The sequence below is a fragment of the Carassius carassius genome, chromosome 19 (assembly GCF_963082965.1).
Source record: "Carassius carassius chromosome 19, fCarCar2.1, whole genome shotgun sequence".
NCBI classification, from domain to species: Eukaryota; Metazoa; Chordata; class Actinopteri; order Cypriniformes; family Cyprinidae; genus Carassius; species Carassius carassius.
In genome coordinates this window covers 23,585,995-23,603,648 of record NC_081773.1, presented here as the reverse complement: position 1 = coordinate 23,603,648, position 17,654 = coordinate 23,585,995, and the positions used below count along the sequence as shown (strand labels likewise).

Sequence of the window (17,654 nt, the reverse complement as noted above, 5' to 3'; positions counted from 1 at the left end):
AGATTATTTTCTATAGAGGTGATCATTATGAACTGTGTTAGAATGATCGTATTTAACAAAGAGTAGAACTATAAATAGAAAATGATTTTAAAACATCTATTTACACTCTTGCTTTAACACAGTCCCAGGAGACAGGAAACCTGACACTTCCCTCTGGTAGCATGCATGAGCCAAACAGGTCATAGAGGTCACAGCTACCGCTGACCCCAGGGTCAGTTTAATATGTGCTCCACAGAGAAAGATCCATTCTTTCCAAGAAAAGGACTGTCTTTCATGGCAGTCAAACTCCAAACCTCTGGGATGCACATGTCAATATCCACAGCCAGGAAACCAATGACATCCAAGAAAAAATAAATAAATTGTGCGCACAATTTACTAATTCATTCCCTCAATGTACTAAAACGTGCACACAATTACTATTGCGTTCCCCCGATTTACTATTGTGTTCCCTAGATTTACTATTGTGTTCACTTCACTTAGCAAATCGATCGAAAGAATTAGGAAATCGTGCGCACAATTTATAAAACGAGTGAACGAAATAGTAAATCGAGGGAATGCAATATTAATTGTGTGCACGTTTGAGTACATTGAGGGAACGAATTAGTAAATCGTGCACATGATTTAGCCTAATATTTTTTCCTGCATGTCATGTGCAGGGCTCCGTAAATTATAGACTGTTTCTCTGCGGATTTTGTTTGAAAGGTTTTCATATAGAAGCATGAAAGCAGTAAATATTCCCTCATCTGTTAAAGCATCACATACAAGATTAAACATTACAGACTTCTCAAATCCATTCATAAGTAGATAGGAATGCAGATTATCTCTGAGGTAAACACAATAATCTGTGCTTTCACTTAATTTCTTTTGGTCACTCCATCCCCATTTGTCTTTTCCAGGCCAGCTCTTTCTTTCTTTAGAGAGCCACAAAGAATCAACTCTCTGGGACATTTCATATTCCTGTCTTCTCTTTGTGGGGTTTTAGATTTTACTTAATCCACTGAGACCTCACAGCAGCTCTGATTGGTCCAGCTACTACTTTCCACAGAAACCACACAATCAAAGCTCTGTGTGAGGAGAAACTATGGACGACTTAAGCAAGTTCAGAGGGGAAACGTACATATACAAACGCACCAGCATTTACTGATCCATTTGATCCTGAATCAAGTTCATTTCCAAGACTTTCATGGCCTGTCAGCGGCTGTTAGATATAGGACTTGGGGGATTCAAAACAAGTTTTTCTCAGGGCTTCTCATTCCTTCGGCATTTGGACCGACAGCTAGAGATGCTTCAAGAAACATGTGCCTTGGATAAGCACAACAGAGCACTGACACCACAAATGAAAAACACAAAGCTGCTTGATGATGATTCATTCTCATTCATTCATTCAATGAGTCAGTAAGTCAAACTCTGATTCATGAATGAATCACTCGGTTTGATCCGTGATTCAAATCAACTGGTTCACAGAAAAGAACCTCCTCAAAATGAATAATTGAGTCAGTAAGTCAAACTCTGATTCATGAATGAATCACTCCGTTTGATCCGTGATTCAAATCAACTGGTTCACAGAAAAGAACCTCCTCAAAAAAAAAAAAAAATTGTTCACTGATCCAATTCCAAGTTCCTAAATGATCCCAGTCATAATGATTCTCAGGTTAACAACATAGATTTCAGTCTGTACTTCACAAAAACTGCTAAACTGTTAGAAATTGCTTCAGTAAAATTTTATTTAAGGCAACATTTATTTAAAACAAAAGACTTGAGCAGTGCTTCATTAGTCAGTTTACAATCTCAACATCAGCCCCTTCATAGGCGCAATAAAACTAAAAACATTTTGGAATGGAAGCTTGTGAAACTTGTTATTGACTACCATGTGGGCCGCCAAATGTGGTCAGAAATTCTCTACTGAAAATTCAGTCACGATTCACAGAAACCTCAAGCCACCTTGAGCTCGTGGCACGCTTGAGAGTGGTCCGCCCCCGACAGATGAGGAGAGAGTGATCTCACGGGCCTGGCTCTTTAACAATACACATTTACAGAGCGGCAGCCCACACACTGCTGCCTACACATGGGCGTCACATCTCCCCCCACACAGCTCTGACACCCCTTCTGGCCACACCGTTTGGAGAGGAAAAGAAGTGAGGAATTCTGGGTAATGGCAAAATGAGTCACTGTGGTCACTCTGTACCCCTCGGCTCCACCTACTTACTGTACCTGCACCTATTCACATCCCACACAGAGGACGCAACACATATTAATGTCTTTCAGCCCACATATACACCTCCAACACACACACACACACACACTTGTCTTCAGCCCACACACAATCAACTAGTTGCTCAAGGAACGTGTTACGCCTGCCATGGCTGCTCCTCCAACGTCTTGCAGTCTCTCAGATGTCTGTCACACAACACAGTAAAAGCATTCCTTTATAAAAGAGAGGAAAGATTTCTAAATCTCTTTCTTTTTCTTGCCTTTGAGAAACAATCACTATTGTGGGCATAGTGAAGCTTTATGAGGAAGAGAGAAGTGTATTAGATGTTTCAAAAAGATAAATCTGCTTCTTTATCTAATTATGCAGGCCAATTTTTTTTGTACAAATACATTGTTTCTTGCTGTTAGTGATGTGAAAGTCAAATTTTTAGTAGATTTTAAAAGGATGATTTTTTTTCTTTTCGGGATATATATTTAACACTGTCATATTGAGACCAACTACTAAACAATGAACTACACACACCGCTATTATAAAGTTTGGAGATGATTATTTTTATTATTGTATTTTATCTTATTTTAACCAAGGCTGCATTTACTATCCACAAATTCTAAATAGTCCCATTCCAAATTTTCAAATCATAACAAACATTTTTATATGGCTGATTTCATATTAATGCTTAATATCATTCTTCATATTTCTGCTTTTAAACCCTCCAGGACACCCCCACTGATTTAAATTTAAGTGATACTAAACAGTACGCTGTTTTTGTTTGCTTTTTACAAATTGTGGAATGAGTACTGATACCACATATGCTGTCAACAGAGCTGAACTCATACTGAATATTCAATTAAAAATTGTTTTTTAAAAGTAATCAAAACACCACAAGTCACTATTGAAATTTAATCAGGGAATTGTTACTCAGAAGCACAGAAAACCTCAGCATGTCATAAGGCAATAAAACAAAGCTTCATAAATTTTTGAGTTCATGAGTTCTTGCTGCTACATAAAAGCGACTGGACAGCCATGTTACAAGCAGCCCTTTGGCTCATACTGCACAATTTAAAGTCAATAGCAGATCTATATCATCACAAGTCATGCATTTTAACTGTATTGCAACATGCATTTCAAGCTCCATGCAGCTTTGGCCCTCTCTGTTCTCGCATTATAAATGTATCTTATTGCGTCATTAGTGTTTTTTCATAATAGGTCTCAAAGTGCTCTTTATTTAATATGGACATTTTATCCAAAGATCCAAACATCTGAGGTTAGCTGCTCCTTAAAGCACTAGTACAACAACAGCCATGAAGTGCCAATTTGTGGCAACTTTATTTGCCAAAAATAACAAGAAACCGTATTTCTTTTGAGACTGACTATATTTTTTCACTGAAGGATGACTGGCTACTGTTGGTGATCCTATTAATGAAGAATATGAGCTTGATTTTAATAGGAAGTAACTTAAAGGTTACATATCATGAAAATGAGACTTTTTCCATATTTAAGTGCTACAATCTGGTTCTAGAAAAGGGGGCGTGAGCAGCAGCTCATTTGCATTTAAAGGTACATGCACAAAAGCAGCGTTTTTTCTGCATCCACTCAAAATAGGCATTTTCAAAATGATATAATAAATTATCTGTGTGGTATTTTAAGCTGAAACTTCAAAGACACATTATGGGGACACCTGAGACTTAAATTACACACTATCAAATGGGGGCAAAATAGATCTCCTTTAAAAGTTGTAATTGAGCATTAGAAAACAATCCCAGCCCTAAATGCAAAGTAGCTAGTGGTAACAGAAAAACCGGTGCGGTAGGGCTAGTAGAATCGCAATCACATCTGCAAAATGAAAATTGACGGTTATTAAAATCAAAGTCTCTGGGTTACAAATGAGTAGTTTCTCAGTGGGTCACAACTGTCAGTTATACTACGCCTTAACCCCATTTCACTTCAGCAGCAGGGATTCCCCAGCCACCAATCTAGCACTTGAACCGAAAGTCCAGGCCATCTTCTGCGACCTAAACATACTGCAATGCCCAGACCTCAATGGTTTACTTCCACATGGACACATCTTTGTAGAGGCTCCTTTGTGTGTTCCACAGTCTTCATTATACTCTGGAGTCACATGGCTACTGTTTCCATGGCAATAGTGGCAGTGGTGACGCACACATTCAGACCATTGGAGGGTTGCGCCATTAACCAATGGCAATAATGCTTACATGCTAAAGGAATTCATTAAAAGAAGAAAAGTTTTATGTTCTTTCAGATTCCATTTAATGTTTTGTGCTTTTCATGCCTCATAGCTGTTGAGAGCATTTCGGTGAACCGCTAAAAGATCTAGCTGACCAGCAGAAAGTAAAGAATGTGTGTTCAATGGAGGCTGATAATTAACAAAAACAAAAAACTGGACAAGGTCATTATAGCGCAAACAAAATGAAAGAGACAAACAGGAAGGAATCTTCAATCGACCGACTCATTGGTGAGAAAAAAGTACAAACAACCGAGCAATGTCATCAGACAAGCTTGAATGCACACAGCTTTATCAGCCCTTATCAATGCCAATAAGAGGAAATTATAGAAGAATATTGTGTCCCATTCTATCCAACATTGGGCTCTAATACAATAATGTTGTTATTTTTATTATTAATTATTTTAGGTATTAATTTTTACTTGTATCTTCAGACAAAATCTAATTGGGTGGTTTTCTTAGGACACAATAGAGCGATATTCAAAAGTCAGGCATAGGAAATAAAAATTAACAGAAAATATTCTAATCATATATATTATATATATATATATATATATATTATATATATATATTAGTGGTGGGCCGTTATCGGCGTTAACGTGCTGCGTTAACGTGAGACTCTTTATCGGGCGATAAAAAAAATATCGCCATTAATCTATTCTCAAAGTTGGGTTGGGAGCTGGGTCTATACTAAGCAAGCTATGATGACTTTCACCTTGATATTTTATATAACCGACTGGCTGAGGCCAGCCTAAAAAGATGCTCAGGACAGTTGACGGGCCACTGCTGCGCATCGTCACGAAAGCTTATCTTTTTCACGTGTTTTTAAGCCTTACCGCTTGTCGATTTAAACATTAAAGCATCCAAACACAAGACGCGGAAAAGCTGAACAGAGTAGCTGGTTACTCGCGCGCTGTGTTCGGTGCGCACGAGAGAGATCGAGAGCCGCGTATCACGGACAGCAACACTGAACCGAGCTCTCTTCTGCGAAGTTCTCCTCGAAGTCCCTCCTGCACCTGAACGAACAAATACAAATCGCAGTTTGAACAAACAAAAAGATGCAAAAAAAGATGAAAGAGCCCAATTCAGTACTCGCGGTGTTCTGGTGTTCAGGGCTCACGGAGAGAAAGGCGTCTCAAAACACTTGAACATCGAATTTGCTTATTTTTGCTCTTGTGCCGACAAATACATACAAAATATGTCAAAATATCCACCTTGGAAATTATGCTCGAAAAAACTGTCAGTTATTTCTTAAGTGAAAGTAAACAGTTGAGGAAAAAAATGGGATGTGTATTATATTGGATGCGTTCATCGGCTCTTAAAGTGGCCGCGCCTAATTTAGCTACTGACTGCTGTAATGTTAATCCAAGAAAATGAAAATCACTCACTGCTCTTGACTGAATAACTTTGTAGTTTTAACAGTCAAACCGAAAATTAATCAGACACCAGATATAATTTTTTATATATATATAGCAAAACTGTAATAATGTGAGAAATGTCTGAATAAATGTAGGTTTGAGTGTATATTTCATTTTTACATTGAAGACTATCCAGTGCTATTTTACATTTAATTATTTGGTTTATGTACCTTGACACCTACAAACTTGAGAAAAACTTAAACATTGTGTAAATAGCACAAATAAATATAAATAAACGAACATACATATTAAACAATTTCAAACAGGGCCCACTGGTACAACCTTCACTGGGGCCCCACTGACCCCAGCTACGGCCCTGCTCTCGCCTGTTTCACACATACTCCGTCTGCAGTGCGTATGCAGTCCGTGTGCGTTACGTATGTGGTGCAGCACGGACTCGATGTGCTTTCACACAGGACGCGTTTGCAGTTCGCTACTCGGTACGTAAACGATCGCTGCACTTCTGCAGACGCAACGCTCCTGGAATGCAACTGGAATCCGTTAACATGGGTGCGTAAAAAAATATGCAACACATACGTACTGCAGACAGAGTATGTGTGAAACAGGCGTAAGGTTGTTTGCACCTTGTGTAATATGGAATTGGTTTACAGCTTTTTCAAGCACTCAGTTTTATTTGGGTAACACACATATTCTGAATGCCTTCGGCAGAATTCGAATGAGCCCTTTTAAAGTAGATTAATCTAGATTAATCTAGATTAATTTCAAGATCACAGTGAGATAAATCTAGATTAAAAAAATTAATCTATGCCCACCACTAATATATATATACATTTTTTTGCATTATTTGTTTGCATATTGTATATATAGTTTAAGTAGATAAAAAATGATAATTAAACTTTATTTGGAGTACTACTTGTGCACAAGGCACATTTCTTAATATTAAGCCTAAAATGTGTATTAATGAGGATTGTATGATCTTTGAACAAAATCAGGCTTTAAATGCAAGATATTTAAAGTGCACCTGATGTAATAGATCCACTTTAGAACAATCAAATACTGTATACTTAAAGGGATAGTTCACCCAAATAGCAAAATTATGTCATTAATAACTTCACTTAATGACCTCCGTTTATCTTTGAAACACAGTTTAAGATATTTTAGATTTAGTCCGAGAGCTCTCAGTCCCTCCATTGAAACTGTGTGTACCGTATACTGTCCATGTCCAGAAAGGTAAGAAAAACATCATCAAAGTAGTCCATGTGACATAATTTTAAAATATGGGTGAACTAACCCTTTAAGTACAGAAATATGTAAACGTATTAGTAGTATACTTAGCATGAAATAAATGTATTCCAAATACATTTTAGTATATTCATTCTAGGGACCCCTGTTCAAATGTTTGTAGTCAGTGAGATGTTTTTGAAAGAAGTATTTTATACTCACTGAGGCTACATTTATTTGATAAAAAATACTGTAAAAACTGTAAAATATTTAGAATTTTAAAACAACTTTTTCTCTTTTATTATTTTTAAAATGTAATCTATTCTTGCCATGTAAAAGCTACATTTCAGTCTTTAACGTCACATTATCTTTTAGAAATCATTCTAATATGCTGATTTGGTGCTCAATAAACATTTACTATTATTATAATCAATCATTTTAATGTATTCCGATGGAATTTAATTATTCATTCCTATTGCAAATTCTTTTAAAAAATCTTACTGATGATATATAACTCTAATCAGACGCTCAGAGTGTGTAGGTTTCTTGAGTATCAAGTGCATGTAATAAATGTTCAACTTGGCCAAGTAATAGCATCTGCACTTGTGTACTGCTAATATAATGTTTCTAGTCTCAGCATTGACTGGAGTGACAGCTCAATAGTAGCCAGATAAAGCTGTCTGGAGCCCAGACTCTGACAGGCTTAGCTTCTGCCTCACCCTGCTCTTCTGCTAGCACAAACCAACACCCACATACTGTTCCAAAATCCACCAGCATCCACTGCAGAAATGAGAGGGAGCTGAAAGGAAAAATGGGGAGAAACATGCTATTTCTCACATTTCTTCACTTGAAATTAACACTTATCATGTATCATGGTTAATACAAAAATATTTAGCAGCTTAACTGTTTTCAACACTGATAGTTAAAAATGTATATATATAAAAAAAAAAAGAATTATGTGACTCAAGACTGTAGTAATGGCTAATGAAAATGATACATTTATAACATATTTAATTTGAAATAATATTTTACAGTATTACTATTTTTACTGTATATTCTATAACAATCTTAATGGTATTTTTAAAGTGGGAGATACTTTAGTTTGCCAAAATTACAAAATATACCATATAAAAAAATAATACCTTAAATATTAATTGGGTTGATATTACTTTAATACAAAAAATATTTTAAAATATTTTAATAACATTTTGTATACTGTCATTAAAATAAAGCATTGGATACCTTCAATATGTCATTTTACAGATTTCTAAAATTTCAAATAACATTACATTTTCAAAGATTAGCTTGAAATGTGACAAACAGAAAGCCATTTTCACCTCTTGTTTAATAAGATAAATTTTCCTTACTTGTCTTGCTTAAATGTCAGCCACCCAAGTCTTTTTTTCTAGGATGACAGTTATGAAATTATTTAAGAAGGTGACTCCTAAAGTCTCTCTAAAAATGTTTTCTGGAGCAGATCCAGGTCTGGGACACACACACACACACACACACACACACACTTCATGACATATGGCTTTTGCAGTGAAAGGAATCATTGAGGCTGCAGTTATGCAGGGAGGGGAGTGTCTGTTCATGGATTAGCTGTATGTCACCATCACAAGTTACGTAAATATGTGCCAAAAGGGTTACATGCTGCCTGTACGTAACAGACAGAAGCATCCAGAGCATCCAGATCACTTCAGAGAGCTACACTCTGCCACTCCAGAGCCTACAGTAGTGTGAATAAACGCCATCACCCAGAACAACCCAAGGGTCACTCACTGAAAATTCAGTAACCAATATGAGTCTCTAACTCACCTAACTCAATCTTTCAGTCATCTTGTGTGACAGTCACACAACAGAATGAAGAGGTCTGCTGTTCAGTTCAAGACACTTAAAAAGTTCAAAGGTATAGCAACTCTGCACTGGCTGTGCTCTCATATAAAATAATAAAATCCTGATGGTATTTTTAAAGTTGGAAATACTGTATCTGAAACAAAATATGAATTTTTAAGTGCCCTGGACAGTTCACCTTAATGAACTTATACCCTGGACAGTGCACTGTCACTGACACTGTCAATCATCAGATCCTCCTGCCCACCCTCTCATCACTGGTCATCACAGGGATTCCACTTCGCTGGTTTCAATCCTATCTCACTGGTAGGTCTTTCAGGGTGGCCTGGGGAGGGGAGGTTTTCAAAGCACATCAACTAGTCAACTGGGGTTCCTCAGGGATCAGTTCTTGGACCCCTCCTCTTCTCCATATACACTACATCACTGGGTCCCCTTTATACAGGCACATGGCTTATCCTACCATTGCTATGCTGATGACACACAGCTCTATCTCTCATTTCAACCAGATGATCCAACAGTAGCTGCATGAATCTCAGGCTGCCTGGCAGACATCTCAGCATGGATGAAAGAGCATCACCTACAGCTCAACCTGGCAAAGACTAAGCTTCTTAACCTCCCTGCCACTCTACAGAATAATTTCACCATCCAGCTAGGTTCTTCTACAATTACCACATCAACTTCGGTCAGAAATATTGGCGTAATCTTGGATGACCAGATGACCTTCAAAGACCACATTGCAAAGACTGCTCAATCTTGCAGGTTTGCATTGCACAACATCAGAAAGATCAGGCCCTTTCTAACGGAGCAAGCTGCACAACTTCTATAACTTCCATAAATATAGCTTGTGATCATCAGTCTATTTTCATATTGATAAAACTGTAAATGTTGCACTTTAAAACTCATTCATGCCCACTGTCACATCAGCCAACCTCTGAATCACTCACTACAGTTGCCCAGCTCAATACATCATTGAACCGTGTGAAACAAGCGCACGCTAAAACACTCCCAGACACACATTTATCTTTCAGGCAGATTAGCTTACATAGAGCATCTGCCTTTATGACAATAACACATTCATCATTCCCAAACTGAAACTGATATCCAACTTTGCAAAGAATTGTTCTCCTTCAGAGGTCAGACACATAAAATGATTATAAACTGGGTGTGAAAGACCTTCATTGCTAACGCTGCCCTCCAGCCCTGGGGAAATTATAGAGATATATGGATCAGATGGGGTTCAGTTCAAGACACGTAAAAAGTTCAAAAGAAGCAGTGAAAGGTGCTAAAATATATTTTATGAGGTATAGCAACTCTGCATTGGCTGTGCTCTCATATAAAATAAGAAAATCCTGAAGGTATTTTTAAAGTTGGAAATACTGTATCTAAAACTAAAAAGTGAATAGCCTGGGGTCTCATTTATAAAAATTGTGTATGCAGAAAATGGGCATAGAAACATGCGTAGGCAATTTACCATGCACATATTGTGATTTATACAAAATCAACTTGGCATAAATAAGGACGCAGCGTACGGACATTCTAGACCATGTGTACAAACTCTTTTTCCTGGAGTGAGAAAAGTATTGAAGTAAACAATGATTTTAAACTCTGTTTTCATGTCGATATACACTTTTACATTAAATACTCCACTCGCATTAGTGGAGATAAACACAGAAATTACATAATAAAAAAAAACACAATTACATAATTTTATTAACAATAGGCACATAATTTTCCTGTGGTATGCTATGTTTTAATGACAGTGAGGAGTGCTATAGGTGCACTAAACTACAGATTACGTCATGATAAATATTTTAGCAAGAACAATGATCAATGATGCACACTTACTTCGATATATGGTGGACACCGCTGGATTCAGTGGTCGAACGGTCCATTGTCCAGCACAGGACCGATGATAATAGCTTACTGTACAACCGTAGCTGCACGGAGGTGTTGATGTTGTGTAAAGGCATCTCCACAACATAATAAAAAATACCACTATGTTTGAAGGATATAACTAGGAGAAACTGGTAAAATTTGCACGTTTCCTTTTTAAAATACATTGTCTGTGACTTGCCGAACCAGATAATTGTATTTACACTGCAAAAATATGGGCCTATTTGTTTATACTAAAAATAGTTAAAAGTTGTTCATCAGCAAAACTGCATACATTAAATTTGATTTGAATTGTTTTAAACAATTGAAATACTATCTGGCCAGTGTAAAAGAATGAGATCAACTCTATTCTAAAATCTGTCTGAGAACAACTTTAAACCATTTTGTTTTAATGGATATTTTCATATATTTATTTTAAACATTACAAGGATACTGGATCATTTTTAGCAATGAAAAGTATTGTGTATGCCACAAATGGCATTATAGTCCCCATCTCATATTTCCTTAATGTCTCAGTGTTAAATATGGTGTCACATGCATGTGAATATGCACGGAAATGATATGCAGTTGAGGTTATGCATAGTAAAACAAGTCGTTGTAAGCTCCATATATGTTATTTTGGGGAGGAGTTGAGGTGGAGATGCACTTACTCACAATCTTTTTCCCTGACTGGGACTTATAAAGGGATTTTTGTGCAGGTTCTGGCATATGCATGGTTTTATAAATCTGAAAACTTTTGTGCGTAAGCAAAATCTAGCTTTTCTGCCTACATACACTTTTAGGATGAAATCTACGGAGAGTTTTATAACTGAAACCCTGGACAGTTCAACTTATTGAACTTATACCCTGTACAGTACAACTTAATGTCAGTCACGGAAGCCTTGGGGAAATTATAGGGATATATGGATCAGATGGGGTGATGGTTCCCCTACTGATAACCGGCCTCCTCCTCATCAGCTGCCTGCAGAGCAGGTTCAAGGTATAGAGAAAGCCAGTCCTTTGTTCTGTCCCATGCTTGTGGGGGAGGGCTACGGAGCGAGAAGGGCCCATGGGCGGCTCAGAGTCAAACAGTGGCAGACAGATTACACCGCTAGACATCTTAGGGCATTCCGCAATGACAACAACTACCTTGAGACACTCCCAGCAAAGCAGACATGTTTCCATCCAGCACACAAGGTCAATTCACATTTTCTGAATACATCAATTAATAAATCAATTAACAATCAGTGTTTTATGAGTATAAATAATATATTCCAGCCAAATAATAATGTATAAATAAATAAATGTTAGTATACCTTAAATGCCAATATTACATGTTAATTATATAATAGTGTTTTATTAAAATAAATAATATGTCTTATAGAAATAATTGTCTATGAATAAACAAATAACTTATAAATAATATAAATGAATATAATTGGAATGCATTATTATTATTATTAGTCTAATGCACTAGTCTACTTAATGCACTAATCTAACTAATTAATTATATATTTTTATTAGCTAATATTCTATTGTTTCTAAATCATTTGTTAAAATAATAATATGCATTATTGTTGTTGTTATCACATACATACACAGTGATTCAAATTAACAAATCAAATTACATTTCACTAAAATTCAATTCATTATAATGGGAAAATGTTCAAACATTTAGGCTGAGGCACCACTCATTCTACATTTGTGGAATGTGCATTATCTAGTGTTAGATGCTTGCTGTAATTGGGTGTTAATGAGACCTGCTTTTAGGGAGTTCTCCAGGAGAACAGTGAGATCATTGTTTTGGGGTCCACAGCACTGCAGCTCACTTTCCATGAACAGTTCTCCAGTGAGAGCCCATTGCTACCCTCTGAACATAATCATGCTCATTTACACAAGCTGATGAACTTCCTGCTCTCACACACTGACTCTACCTGCTCAAAAATTCATGTAAATCCATCTGGTACCAAAGGTCAAACCTGTCAAAGACACAATGCCTTTCTTAAACATGTGAAAGTCATGTATTACATAAAACACCAAATAACATTTAATACATTTCCCTCGCTTCAGACAGTATAGTATAGGAAGAGCTTTGAATTTAATCATATTTGCAGCAAGTAATCAAGGCAAATTAACAAAATCCCAATGATTTCACCAACTTCAAGCTGTGAAGTTAAAAACCACATGCCAACCACTGCAAGACCAATACCAAAAAGTCACTAGTATAGAGGCTGACTGCTATGAGTTTTTAATCAGCCCAAGCCCAAACTAGATAACCGAGTGTCCGACTTACATGCACATATATATAAATCTATATATATATTATGTTCTAATTTTTACAGAATATTTCCTATTAAATCATTCAAATTTGTACTTTTATCTTGTATCTTTGTCTTTTTGTAAGATTTTCAAATGCTTTTGTTGCTTTAAAACAAAGTTTGTAAAGTTGTGATTGTAACTGGTTGGTTTGGTTCATATGGAAGCCCGTTTCCGCCACCAAATAAAAAAATTAAAAAGGTAATTGCGACTTTTTATCTTACCATTCTGAATTTTTTCCTAACAACTGTGAGTTCACGTCTCGCAATTCAGACATTGTTTCTCAGAATTAAAAACTCGCAATCGAGAGTTATAAAGTCAGAATAAAGTCAGTGACATAAACTTTTCTTTTTTTAAATAATTCTAAGAACGTATCTGCCTTTTTTCTCCTTATAACTGTACTTTATAGCTCACAATTCTGAGAAAAAGTCTGAATCGCGAGATACAATCTCACAAATGCAAGTTTATATACTGCAATTCTTATTTTATATCTCGCAATTGTGACTTTATATCTCGCAATTCTAATTTTATATTTCGCAATTTTGATTTTATCTCACAATTCTGACTTTATATCTCACAATTTTGACTTTATATCGCGCAATTCTGACTTTATATCTCACAATTCTGACTTTATATCTCACAATTGTGACTTTATATCTCACAATTTTTCCTTTATATCTCGCAATTCTTTATAACTCGCAATTCTTTTTAACTCACAATTGTTTATATCTCATGATTCTTAGGAAAAAATTAAGAATTGCGAGTTTATATGATGCAATTCTGAGATGTAAACTCACAATTGTGAGGATAAAAGTCAGAATTGTGAGACAAAATGTCGTAATTACCTTTTTTTATTTTTTATTCAGTGGCAGAAATGGGCTTCCATAGGTTCATTGCTTATAACTCTTTAACGAAGACAAAAAAATTTGATGTAAAAACGCGAAGATATGAAGCATAGTGAATTTGTGTACATGCACTGTTGCACATTATTTAAGACTATTAATAAGTCTGTTTATATATAAACTGTTTCCCAGTTTCACCCAGCTTAAAATTTTGAATGGTATCATCCTTTGTACAAGTATCACCATACACAATTGCAAGCAGATTCCTCGAAGTTCAACAGTAGCTTGGAGACGCGGTCATATAGGGCCCCCCGAGGACTCATCATGTCAGGACCTGAGCGGAGTGTGTCCGCCTGACTCAGGGAATGTTCTAGACCCTAAAGCCTCATTGATTCAGCGTGCATGAGGTGCTGGGATTAGTGCCTCGCTACTGTTTCATTAGAGGTGTGTTATGCATACCTGAATCTTCATAGTGTTCATGGTCAGTGGAAATCAATGATCGCAACGTCATACTATGCAGATCTAATCAGGCCAAGTATATGACTCAATCTCTCTTCTGAATAGCACAGCTAGTGGTTTTTACATAATTCACTTACAAAGAAGGGTTTGAAACTGAGTAGTGCTCCAATATCCAGCCTTTTGCCGTATTCTAAACAGTAAAAACTAGAGCACAACAACCACTCCATTACGACAGGCTATCATACAAAGGTGCTCTTTGAGTCAGGATAAGCAGAAAACGACCAGACAAGGACAAAGACCATTCTCTTTAAAATGTTAATGTAATCATAACACTCAATGAAGTGGAGGTGAAGCAATTGTTTGAAGATAGGTTGTAATAATGTAATTGGGATTCCTTTGTTTACACGATTTGTTTTGTATGCTCAGTGTACCCCCATAACCCCAACGGTACAGCTCAAGGACAACTTCATCAACAAGAACTCTCAATGTATATAATTATTTAGTATTACTTTTAATATTTTAACCCTCAAGCTCTCCTTGGGGTCCAGCTAACCCCACTGGACTTTTCCTTATTTTATTTTATTTTATTTATTTTTTTAAATGTCCCCTTCATCTCAGGGGCATGAGACTCAGTGGCTTTTCCTAAAAAATCAGACATAAATGCACAACAATGTGAAGGGGTAGACATGACATAACATACACCACACACACACACACACATAAAACTACACAAACACACCACACACACACACACACAGATGGTGGGGGTGGGGGATAGGGGGTTTGCAGGTAAAAATTAAAGATGAAAGACATTATATTCTAAGATATTCTAATATGCTGATTTGCTGCTTAATTATTATTATTTAATATCTGTGATCATAATATGTGATTAATAATGGTTCTTCTTATTATCAATACTGAAACTTTTTTCATTTTTAATATTTTTGTGGAAACTGTGAAACTTTTCCTGGAGTATTTGTTGAATACAAAGTTAAAGGACAACATTTGTCCGAAATATAAATAATTTGTAATAAATATATCTTTACTGTCACTTAATTCAATTGAATCCACCCCTCTTAAATAAAAGTATTAATTAATTTATTGTTTTTAAATCTTACTCCAGACTAAATGGTAATGTATCATATTTTCAAAAAATATTGAGCAGCACAACTGTGTTCAACATTGATAATGATCAGAAATTTTTCTTGTATATTTTGTGTATGTACGAATAAATGTTTTCTATACTCTTATCCACAACTGAAACTCTATTCTAAATGACAGGAGATGTCAAACTATTGAAAGGCACCATAAAAACAGTCCACATTCTGCACTACATTGTCTAGAGCAGCAGGGCATTGTGTCATATGGACTGAAATTATAGGAATTTAACTTTAGTAATATTAAACTGTCCCTCTAAAAAAGACATGAAAAAAATCTATTAGCCTCAGTCCGCGCCTGATTATTTAAATTGATGTTTCCTTTTTTTACCAGTTTAATAGGCAAAATAAAGACCCCCTGATACCTGCTTAAAGGGGTAGTCAAAAATGGTGTCATCAATTATCATAATAATTCACTTATTTTAATGTAGTCCTAAACCTGCATTACTTTCTTTCTTCTGCAAAACATAAAAAAGTTATTTGAAAAACATGCCAAACAACATTATGACCTTTTAAATATTACTGTATAGATTTTTTTTTTCTTTTTCTAAAATATCCAAATTTGTAATACAGGAATAAAACGAACAACATGAGGTTGAGCAATTGATGACTTTCATTTTTGTGTGAACTGCAGTATTGGGAGGAAATCACTGTTATTGGCTAAGAAATGTGCCGTTTTAAAATTGTTAACATTTAATTAAAAACATTCTGTGTGAGGGTCCTCTTTTGCCTAAATTAATAAAAGATGAAAATTATGGGAACCAATAAAGCATCCCAACAAAGGAATTACTTACTAAATGTACAAATTACCATTTTAGTGAAAACCTAAAAATGCAAAAGGCTCAAGGTTATGTTTAATTTTATTAACAGAAGACATAATTCATTCAGTATAAAAGCAACACAAGTCAATGGGAAGTCCCCTCCCAAGATATGTGTGTGTGAATGCAGGGGTCCAACTTTTTGTCTCCTTTCGAACATCTGTTGTATTTGACCAAGAGGGCAGTCTACTAACAGATGGTCAAAGTGTCTGACCAGTGGTGCAGCGTTTAGACACGCTAAAACTTGAATGCAGATGGACTTTAGGAGATATATGGCTGACACATATAGGGACACAGGGACTGCGCAGATATCAGTCATCCAGTGCAGGGCGCTGCATTGAACCTCACAGCTCTGTTTTCCTGAATAAGTGTGAGCAGGCAGACTGCCAATGCAGGAATGCATCATGTCTTCTTAGAAAAAGCATCATCATCACTGATGGAGTCCTTTATATAGGCTCAAGGCGATGGTCAGCAAAGCATAAACTGATTCTGATCTTTCTCAGCATAGCATTTGATGGAAGGTGTTTAAAACACACTGATCAAAGGTATCCACAATCATATATATCTACAATTCAGCAGAGACGTATACATAAATATAGTACATCAAAATCAGTACTGATAAAATAAAAGGATGATGTTTAGGTGCTTAATTCTGGGTAGCTGATGTTTCAGCACCATCTCTGCTGGACTGCAAGATCTCTTCTGCGACAAAACCAAATCATGTCTTTAACCAGGTCTCCTCCTTTTCATATGCAGATCAGATTAGCTGTATTAATAATGCACTCCCTTAAAGATAAAGACTAAAACTGTGATATGAAATCAATAGATTGCAGTACAAAGAAGCATTTTTAAAAAGATGAAAGTGAAGAATTTAAGAATCAAATGAAGTTGGTTCACATTCTCAAAAGTTAAGCATCTTATCTTAAGGAAATAATGACTGTTATATATAATATACCAGCCTGAAGTAGCCTACAAGTCTATATCCGCACCATTGCACTGAATGGAACAATGCGTCCCTTCTCAAGCAATAAGGATTATCTGTCCCATTAACATCTTCAAAAACGCGGATTAGAGGAATTGAAATAGCAGCGTGTGAGAGAATTTAAGAGAATTTGTAAAAATACATATGCAAATCGTGCTGACCGTTTAAACTCGATATTATGACTTTCTGTGAATAATGAAATAAAGCGGTTTACCTGTTCGGCGTGTTGCGTCCGCTGCAGGCTTTCTCTCGGAGCGCAGTGAGCGCCGGTGGTGTAGAGACGCCCACAGTAGATCCCGC

The 17,654-nt window shown here is 36.2% G+C and overlaps 1 protein-coding gene across 13 annotated transcripts in view; it reads right to left on the bottom strand.

The window, feature by feature from the left end:
• LOC132095426 (microtubule-associated protein 2-like) overlaps window positions 1-17,654 on the bottom strand; it is a 112,783-nt gene extending 95,129 nt beyond the window's left edge. For all 13 annotated transcript variants that reach the window (XM_059500401.1, XM_059500404.1, XM_059500406.1 and 10 more), the window contains exon 1: window positions 17,569-17,654. The gene's annotated coding sequence lies outside the window, so the exon portion shown is untranslated. The remainder of the gene's footprint in view (window positions 1-17,568) is intronic.